The sequence below is a fragment of the Triticum aestivum genome, chromosome 6A (assembly GCF_018294505.1).
Source record: "Triticum aestivum cultivar Chinese Spring chromosome 6A, IWGSC CS RefSeq v2.1, whole genome shotgun sequence".
Classification (NCBI taxonomy): Eukaryota; Viridiplantae; Streptophyta; class Magnoliopsida; order Poales; family Poaceae; genus Triticum; species Triticum aestivum.
In genome coordinates, this window is record NC_057809.1 from 145,228,438 (window position 1) to 145,238,818 (window position 10,381).

Here is a 10,381-nt window from a genome sequence, read left to right on the forward strand (position 1 = left end):
GAACTACCCGAGGACCAAAATGAGGCACGCTGCATAGTGCGGCGATCTAAACCCTACAAGGTCCATGAGGGAGAGCTTTATAAGAAAAGCACTACTGGAGTCCTTCAAAGGTGCATCTCCGAAGAGGAAGGGCGAAAGCTTTTGGCAGAAATCCATGCCGGACTCGGCGGCCATCACGCCGCAGCCCGGGCCCTTGTAAGCAAGGCCTTCCATACAGGTTTCTATTGGCCGAAGGCCCGGGCAGATGCGCAGCATCTGGTCCAGCATTGTGTCGGTTGCCAGCTCTTTGCAAACCAAAGCCATATGCCGCCTACCGCTCTCCAAACAATCCCCATTACTTGGCCCTTTGCAGTCTGGGGGCTTGATATGGTCGGACCACTTAAAGGGGGAACCCATAAGAAAAAATACTTACTGGTCATGGTGGATAAATTCACCAAATGGATAGAAGCCAAACCTGTCAAAACGGCTGAATCTGGACCAGTGATAGACTTCATATCCGGGGTCGTACACCGTTATGGCGTCCCCCACAGCATCATCACTGACAATGGCATGAACTTTACAGCCGACGAGGTGAAACTTTGGTGCAGCAACATGGGCATCAAGCTCGATTATGCTTCTGTGTATCACCCGCAAACTAACGGTCAAGTCAAGCGAGCGAATGGTCTTATCATGAGCGGCATTAAATCCAGATTAGTGCGGTCCTTAAAGGAGTCAAACACACACTAGGTAGAGGAGCTCAACTCCGTACTATGGGGGCTGCGGACCATGCCGAATCGTACTACCGGATGCACACCGCTCTTTATGGTGTACGGTGCAGAGGCGGTTCTGCCTTGCAACATAATTCATGACTCACCTCGAGTGCGCATGTACGAAGAAAAAGAGGCCGAGCTCGATCGGCAGGACATTTTGGACACCCTGGAGGAGGAGCGCGACGTGGCAAAGGCCCGTTCTGCATTCTATCAGCAACATGCTCGAAGGTATCAAAGCAGAGAAGTACGGGCCAAAGCCTATAATGTTGGTGAACTAGTTCTACGGCTGCCGGAGAAGAAAAAGAACAAGCTGAAGCCCAAATGGGAGGGTCCCTTCATTATTGACCAGGTTCTGGCCGGTGGAGCATACCGTCTGCGGGATGCATCGGATAATCGACTCGAGCCAAACCCATGGAATGCAGCCAGACTCCGAAGATTCTACCCCTAGCGCCGGACTCTGTGTTCGTCTCCTTACCTCCGTCAATTTTTTGCAAATCTGTCTTTTCTCTCTTTCTCCCTTTTTACTCTCTTCAAGGCCCTTAAAGGCTATACTTGTGTCCTGGTTACACAATCTTGACGCACTAACCGCGCTCATTATACCTAGGGGCTTCTTAAACAGAAGCTTAATCTAACTATTTTCCCGGGCTTTACGTCCCATTCATGTGTTATTCTTCCTCATGTACCTTTTTTCGCCATTATATGCATTGATATGACTTAAGTTTTGGCCAAGCTGGGTTGCTTGGCTCTTGTATTTATGCCCTACGTTCTCGTTAATTCGGCTAGGGCATAAGGGGAGCACCTCTGCGATTGTTACTGCCGGGTCAGCCGGATGTGTACCTCAGACAGGGTGAAGCCGAAATCTAGCATTCTTAAGGGAATATTCGGTCGGTGAATAAAAGATGACTTCTATCTAATTCAAAACATGCCCCCAGATGTTTATATCCTGCGTCTCTGTTCGCAGTTCATACATGCACATTAGGGCATGCATACCCAGGGAAAGGAACCCTTAACGGAACTATTCTCCCTGGAAGATGTTTCTTACTACCCATGTAATATAACATAACTAGTTCGGTACTTGTCTGTTCAAGCACTTATGGCCCCTACGTCTGGTCTCCATGTATACCACGGTTTTTACATAACCGAGCGGGTATTCGGATACACTCCGGACTATCGGGTCCAGAGGTCAAAGCAAAAAGGTCCGCCATGACAAATGATTTACAATCCAGCTAGGGACATTACATATGTCACTTGAATTACACAGTCGCTAAGACTGATTCAATTCTTCTTCTATACCATCCAACAGGCTATCTAGCCTACAATCCTGTTGGGAATACTTTGCGACTAATTCTACTTGATCATACACTAAACTGACGGGGATCTCTTTCCCATAAGGCCCCACAGGTCCGACCTCGGCCATGTGGTTTGGGTCCGCTTTGGTATAGCATGTCTTCACCATAGCCCAGGCTTCCCTTGCACCTTGTCGGCAGGCGGATATCTTCCATAATCGGAAGTGCCGCTGCGCTCCCTTGAGCTTCTCTATAAGCTTCCCTATGCCTCCGGGCAGGGACACGGATGGCCACAAGGCTTCGGCAATACCCTGCATCACCTGCCGAACTTGTTCGTGCAATTGTGAGAGCTCTGGTAGAAGATCACCCGAAGACCCGGGCATCTCCTCTGTGGGACGACCCGTTAGCATACCTTTAAAAGTTCGTTCAAACACTTACTAAAAATGCCGCGCCGAAGCCGTTTATTCTCCTTCACAGAGTCCACAAGCTGGGCACGGACATCTTTCAGTTCCACGCCCAGCCGGATATTGGCGTCTTGGAGATCATTTTTCTCCTGCCAGACTCGTGTAAGCACGCGCTCACCAGCATTTCGCTGTCGATCATCACGTGCCGCATCCACCGCCACGGCCTCCGGATTCACTCCGGGGCCACCTGCAACATCTATTATTAGATTTGCATACATGCCGCATACTACCTGGTACCAGTATTCTTTGCAATGGAAACAAGTGTTACCAGAGGGACCCTTCTCGGACTCCTTCAACGCGACAACAGCGGCCCCTAGCTGGACATTGCACTCGTCCAGCTCTTGAGACAATTGGGAATTCTTCTCTGTAAGAACCTGCACAAATAATGATCCTTAAATCAGTTGCGTCAACTGTTTCAAGTCTCAGGGGCTACTGATACATATAATCGTCAGATTTGCTTACCCGTATATCTCTTACATATTGGTCTGTGGCTCTGGCTAGACCATTTTGAGCGGCACGAATGTACGCGTCTCCAGAATTGAAGGCATCAAATGCCTCTGGTGAGAAACAAGCGTCACGGAGTACGGCCCAGCGACGCCTGTGATTCATGGTGCTCTCCACTTTGGAATTTGTAGCGGATAGTCTGTCTGCATCCTCTGTAGGAGGAACATCCGGTGTCTGCCCACGTTAGCTTCCGCCTCTATGTACGGCTCTGGAGCCCGACCGGTCAAGGCGTGATCGGCAACCTCTCATGATATAGTCCGGCGAGCGTTTTTTCTTCTAGGAAACACAGGCATCGTTGTATTTCAAGAAAGACGACAACCACGGAGTGAGGTTTTGTGTCATACCTCTGTGTCGGCGTCTCCGTCCTGACCACCTTCCTTTTTGGCCTACCCGGCTTCGGTGCCTCTTGTTGGCGAGTTGCTGCGGGTTTGGCACAGCGTCCCGAAGGCCCTCCCTGTAAAACACCATATGTGTATGGTGGGTGAAGTGCATAAAAGGGGATCCTTTTGGGAGTTGGGACTTTGGTTTTTCTTACGTGCGACGCAAGGAGTAGTCCAGGATAGTTGGCCGTTATGGCCACCATGGTGTCATCGCAGCTCAATTGATAGAATTGCCTGTCTATCAGCTTCACGAATATGTCCGGATCCTCTTCGAGTCCGGGATCGAGGGCCCGGCTAGGGTCCTCCGGTTGTGGAGGTGGGCTGTTGATCTCCCTTACGGCTTTTCGCAGTTCCTGCCGTGAAATGGCAAGGTGAGTATCTACGACGAAAAATGCTGGAAGGTCGGGGGAAAGAGGTACAACTCACCTAGCTTGGAGGGTTGTACATGGAGAATCCATCCCGTGGCTTGATACGGATGAACTCCTCTTCCTCTCCCTTGAACAACTCAGACAGAATTTTTGCTAAAGCAGCAGCGGAGTCTGGTCCCTTACGCCCACAGCGGGTGGCATCGTCTTCCCTGTTAAAACACCACAGGGGGTGCCCTCGATAATGAAGCGGCTGCACCCCCCGCATTATGCATATTGACATAACCTCGATTATTGTCAATCCTGATTGAGCCAGTGCTTTAATCCGATTCATCAGTAAAGGACTTCTCCGTTTCTTCAGAGGAGCATTGTTGAACTCAGGAAGACCCCGCCGAACAGGGTCTAGAAGGGGGACGTCCTCCATGTAAAACCACTCCGAAGGCCAGTCTTTGGACGTCTTTTTTGGATTACCGGACAGGTATCCAGTCTCGGCGATGCGCCATATTTTGGCTCCGCCCACTTGATAAAGTGACCCCATCTGTGTACGGGGCACAAGGCATAATAGCCTTTTCCACAGCTCGAAATGGGCCTCGTAGCCCAGAAACAGCTCACAAAGGGTAACATAACCAGCGATGTGTAATATGGAAGCAGGGGTGAAATTATGCAACTGAAGGCCGTAAAACTCAAGGAGCCCGCGGAGGAACGGATGAATTGGAAACCCGAGTCCCCTTAGTAGGTAAGGGACAAGGCATACCCGCTCCCCCTTGGAGGGATTGAGCAAGCTCTCCGCTTGCTCCCCGCCATTATAGGTGGCGAGCCCTGCTCGGACGGGGATCATATACGCTGGAGGGAGAAATTCCTGGGTTTGCAACTCTACTAATCGGCTATGCGGGACAGAACACTTCTCCCATTCACCGGGCTTAGGGCTACGGGAGCGAGAGGAGGAGTCGTGATGGCCGGCCATGATGGAATGGATTTTTCCGAGCGCGCTCTGATGGACTCTCGCCGTGGGAGGATGGTGTGGATTGGATCCAAGAATCCCCATCCCTTTAATAGACGATTTATTTACCTGGCTAGGAGGGCGAATGTAAAAATGCCCTGGCTCCTCGCATTCGCTCGACGCGTGGAAGATAGCCCTTATTGGGCGCAGAAGCCGAGAAGTCCAACATTTATGGGAGCCGGACACTACTTAGCAGATATTCAGGATTTGGAGAAGAACCCACCTTGCAATGTCGAAGACAATACTGCGCACCGGACTCATCGTCATTGAAGCCTGGTTCAGGGGCTACTGAGGGAGTCCTGGATTAGGGGGTCTCCGGATGGCCGGACTATATCCTTTGGCCGGACTGTTGGACTATGAAGATACAAGATTGAAGACTTCGTCCCGTGTCCGGATGGGACTCTCCTTGGCGTGGAAGGCAAGCTAGGAAATACGGATATGTAGATCTCCTCCCTTGTAACCGACTCTGTGTAACCCTAGCCCCCTCTGGTGTCTATATAAACAGGAGGGTTTAGTCCGTAGGACAACATACAATCATACCATAGGCTAACTTCTAGGGTTTAGCCTCTACGATCTCGTGGTAGATCAACTCTTGTAATACTCATATCATCAAGAACAATCAAGCAGGACATAGGGGATTACCTCCATCAAGAGGGCCCGAACCTGGGTAAACATCGTGTCCCCTGCCTCCTGTTACCATCCGCCTTAGACACACAGTTCGGGACCCCTTCCCGAGATCCGCCGGTTTTGACAACGACAGTCACCATTTACGTTTTGTGGTTATTATACAGTCACGGGCTCATGGTACAACTCTGTATTTGCTCAAGACACGACTAGTTGACCAGTTAAACGCTCCACATGGCACCTCTAGTGTTGCATCAGATTATCTCACTACCATTGGGCCCACCTGTCGGTGTGTATAAGAATGAAAACAAATGATAAATTAATATTGGACGGTGGTTCAAAGTCATGACCGCAGGCACAGTGGACAAGGTGGCCTTGTATTGGTTTGCTAAGCCGTCTATTTTAACACACCTGATATGGTGTGGTGATTATACACACACGTACGCATGCACACGAACTGCATGCACGCAACACTCACACTCACACATAGCCACGCGCGCACGCAACACTCACACATTCATGCACAACCACGCATGCACGGAACACTAACACGCACACACGCACATGCATGCATGCACACACCACATGACCAACACACACTCTCATGCTCAAGTGCTCAACCTACATGTGCATGCGCACACATTAGTCTTTGGCAGACACATACACAACCAGGTGGTTCCCACGCACGGGTTCGAGTCTTGTCACGCCTACATAAATTTGTGTTTAACTAACCTTCTTCCTATGTGAACTGATAGGTGGGACCCACACTACTGGAAATAGGGAATTTGCCATCAGCCAGCTCTTTGCCATTTGTCAGCTGATGGCGATGGCAAAGAACTGACAGACGGCAAAGAACATGGTTGCCATCAGCCAATTCTTTGCCATCTGCTAGTGGATGGCAAATAATCTTTGCCATCTGCCAGCAGATGGCAAAGAGGTTGGCAAATCCTATGGCCGTCAAGCATGTAACGGCGTACCAGCCCCACCTCTTTGCCATCTGCCAGCAGACGGCAAAGATTCTTTGCCATCTGCTGGCAGATGGCAAAGAGATGGGGTTATTTTTTTCCAGGTAAAAAAAACTGTGGGGTTATCCCCTCCCTCTCTCCCCACCCATCCAGGTAAAAAAAGACGTTCGCATCTCATCCACACACCACCACCTACCTCCTCCCTCTCCGCCTCCTGCGCCCCTTCCTCCCACCCCCATCCCCATCCCGCTTCGCCTTCCCCCACCACCCCGACCTCCTCGACCTCTACCTCCCCGCCGACCCCTTCTTCGCCCCGCCCCCATCCCCTCCCCACACGCCTTCCTCCTGCACGACCTCACCGACCGCGTCGCCGCGCTCGAGCTCGCGGCCCGCGCGGCCGCCCCGCAACCGGCGCGCCGCAAGTACACCTACGCGGCCACGGAGCCCGGCGGCCGGAAGGTCAAGTGGACGGCGGAGGAGAAGCCGCGCGGCGGGGGCCGGGCGCTCAAGTGGGAGGCGGAGCTCGCCTCCCCCAACGACGACGGATTCGACCGCAAGTGGAGGTGGGAGGCCAAGTCCAAGGGCAGCGCCAGAGGCAAGACCAAGACCAAGTGGGGCACCGAGATCAAGGGCAAAGGCTCGCTCGAGCCATGGTCGCATGCCTACACCTGGGAGGAGGACTTCACCGCCTCCGACGACGACGAGGATGAGCTGGAGGTCGAGGAGCGCAGGCCGGAGAAGCCCAAGAAGATCAAGGCCGCCGCCAAGGACAAGGAGGTTGACAAGAAGAAGAAGAAGCCGGCGAGGACGTGCGTCCAGATCGAGGAGATCCCCGAGGACAACACCGCCGGCTGCGACGCCATCCGCAAGGTACGGTACTCAGCACAAAAGATGAGATTTTTGCGGGGGTTTGGGTTCTGTGGCCCGATCTGAACGAAATGTGTGATTTCCAGTAGAATTTCCAATAGAACCAAGTTACCTCTCGCTGGATTTGAGAGAAAATTTGGAATTTTAGAGGATGCTAGTGTCCACACTCTAGATCTGTGCTTAGTACTGGCTACAGATTGACTGAACTCTGCTCTGAATGATATCAGCTTGAGGATTCTGCTCCCTTGCAATGCACTACTGTCATATGTGTACTGACCGCCTGACATTTGTCTCTCTTTCTGATGATGCAGGCCTTTGCCATGGGGAACGGCAAGGGGAAGGCCAAGGAGCTGTCGCCGCAGGATGCCGCGCTGCTCATCCAGATGAACTACAGGGCGCACCTCGCCCACCGCTCCCAGGTGCTCAGCTGCCTGCGCGATCTCGCCGTCGCCAAGGCCAAGCTCAAGGAGCTCCGGTCCCTCTTCTACAACCTCTCCTACAGGCACCGCCTCTCGCACGACCACGAGGAGCGCCAGAGGTTCTCCGAGAAGATCATTGTCCTGCTCCTCACTGTCGAAGCGCTCGAGGTGAGCTCCGTCACGGCCTGTTTACGATTGCCGATTGCTGATTGCTGATTGCCATTGCTGTGCTGTGGATTTGAAATTCAGTTACTGCATACAGTGGTTAACACTACTAGTCGTCAAACCCGTGCGATGCACGGGCTAGTCTTTCTACTATATTTTACCATAAGAATTGGATTTTTTGGGCATTTAATCCATATATAGCAATAAGTGATGTCCTAACCAACATATCCTAAGAATGAACCTTTTCTAAATTATGATTTTCTAGTGCAACGTGTACGCTACTGACCAACAGGTCAAATGGAAAGCACTTTATTCTCTGCATCATATACTCACGCCGGTGTAAAGAACCAAAGGGTTCATAGTTCACATATATAGACTATGTAGAGGAATCATCTTCCTCAACAAATTCTTTGAGAGTTTGACCTATGTCTCTCTCACCGTAAGAATATCAAAAAAATAATCTGTTAGAGCACGTGCCTCGGGGAAAGTGAAAAATGAATACTGAAACTGGTTTGTCACATGCATTATATTTGGTTTAATTTAAAAGTATACAATTCAGATCAATCTGGATATTTTCTGCATGCATTACGTAGTACAGGGCCAGGTAGTAAGCATTCCGATCAACAAAAAATGTCGTAAGATAGATAATTTGAACGTACAGACCTTATACAAATAGTAGGTATGAAAGAAAAGAGAGAGACAACATAGTGGTAGAACATGGATAGAGCAGATTTGGAGAAGTGCGATGATCATCTCGTATTACCTTTCCTCCTATAGTCCCCTTCAGAACGAAAATAATTACAGTATATGTGCTAAGTTAATCCATAAAAAAGGTAAAACAAAAAGAACTATACAAAAGCCAGATTCAGGTATTGCTTTCGAAAAATCTTTAAGCAATGCAACTTACAAAAACAACCATATATTTATCATTGATATTGTTAGTAAAAATTTATCATATATTTCAAAGTTCTCATAGCATCACTGCAAGATGCGAAACCATTTGCAGACATCTTATTATTTATCAAAAGCACGGTTTCTTTTTTTTGCAGGAATTCTATGCTATTTAGTTTCATAACGTTTTGTAATATGAAACTGCCAAAATAAAACTTAGGCGCCACAAATTGGGAAAAGCTCAATATTTTTATTTACAATATATTGTTGCTTATTAACCTCAATCAGCCAAAACAGGTACCAGTGAAACACATCGTTATTAAATAGGCATATGATGTGTAATTTCATAAGCTTCTCTAAATATGAAACCGCCGAAATAGGATAACCAAGAAAAACTTGTATAGCTCAGAAAGAACGGGCTGCTAATTGCACACCTCGCCCGTCTCATATTCACATATATATGGACTACACAGATACATCATTAATGATATTACAATCAGGTTACAAAAGAACTACTATGTACAGAAGATATCCTACCATCTATATGAGGCTTGGCGTGGACGTCAAGATGAGTGGCAGCTGATGCGGAATTATTAGAAGAGCAGTCGATGCAGCTGGTCATACTCTCACTCAGTATTTCTATGTATCAATATTATGTTGCTAATTATCCCCAATCTGCAGTCAATAGGTATCAGATGAACACTTGCTTATTTATAGAGCTGCAGGTAGGAATCAGTTAAGAGCAGTCGATGCAGCTGGTCATGCTCTATTTAACCTGTAGTTGTCAGAAAAAAATAGTTGTTGTCACATGTGATTCACAGAAAGTTACTGGACATATTTTGTCGGTGCAAAAATTGAATTTGGAGTAGCTTGACCAGCTCGATGTTGACAACTGAAAGGATGCTCCTTCTTGTGATGTTGCTTGTCTAGACACCAGGTTTAATTTATAAGCTCACCAGATCTGACCTGATGATCTCGATTAGATATCCATATGTTGTAGGTGAAAATATTCGGGATTTAATCCTTGGAAAGCAGAACACTATCACATGATAGTATAGAAAACAAATTGAACCCGATCCAAAGTCATGGTAGATTCAAGGGAAGAAAGAAATTCAGAACAAAAGATTATGAGAAAACGAACCTCATCTAGATGAGAAAACAAACCTTAACAAAACAATTGTGATGCAATACACTCCTTGAGCACATCGGATCGACGCCCGAACTTGCTTGCACAATTTGAGAGCAACATGAATTGTTCCTGGGGCTAAGGAGACCATGGAGATTACATGGCCCGTTGTTGCTTCAGGTTGTTTTCTTAAAGGAGAGAGAAAGAGACGTGGAGAAGGTAGATACTTTTGGGGTGTCCTTGGCTTGTACGTGAAAGGACTGTGACCCTTATCTCTTTCGGCTTCTTCTCCTTTTAAGCGCTTTTGTATATCCTTTCATGTTTTTTCTAACTTATCTTCACGGTTGTTGATAGGGAGTATCTCACTCGGCTTCTATTTCTTCTACAACCGTGAAAACTGCGAGTCTTCTAAAAAAAGATAGTTTGTTATTTGTGGGCCGTTCAAGAAGTTTTTTCTGGCTGATTTTTTCTTGGTCAAGATTTCAGCCAAGGATTACATGGATTAGATAGAACGGCTCTTATTTTCTGATTAATGTGTAATTTGTTGGGAGTCTATATATAATTAGTATAGCTATA

The 10,381-nt window shown here is 48.4% G+C and overlaps 1 pseudogene; it reads left to right on the forward strand.

Moving 5' to 3' along the window:
* Positions 1–6,298: 6,298 nt before the first annotated feature.
* LOC123129544 (BAG family molecular chaperone regulator 7-like) lies at positions 6,299–9,797 on the forward strand (annotated as a pseudogene).
* The last annotated feature ends 584 nt before the right edge of the window (positions 9,798–10,381 follow it).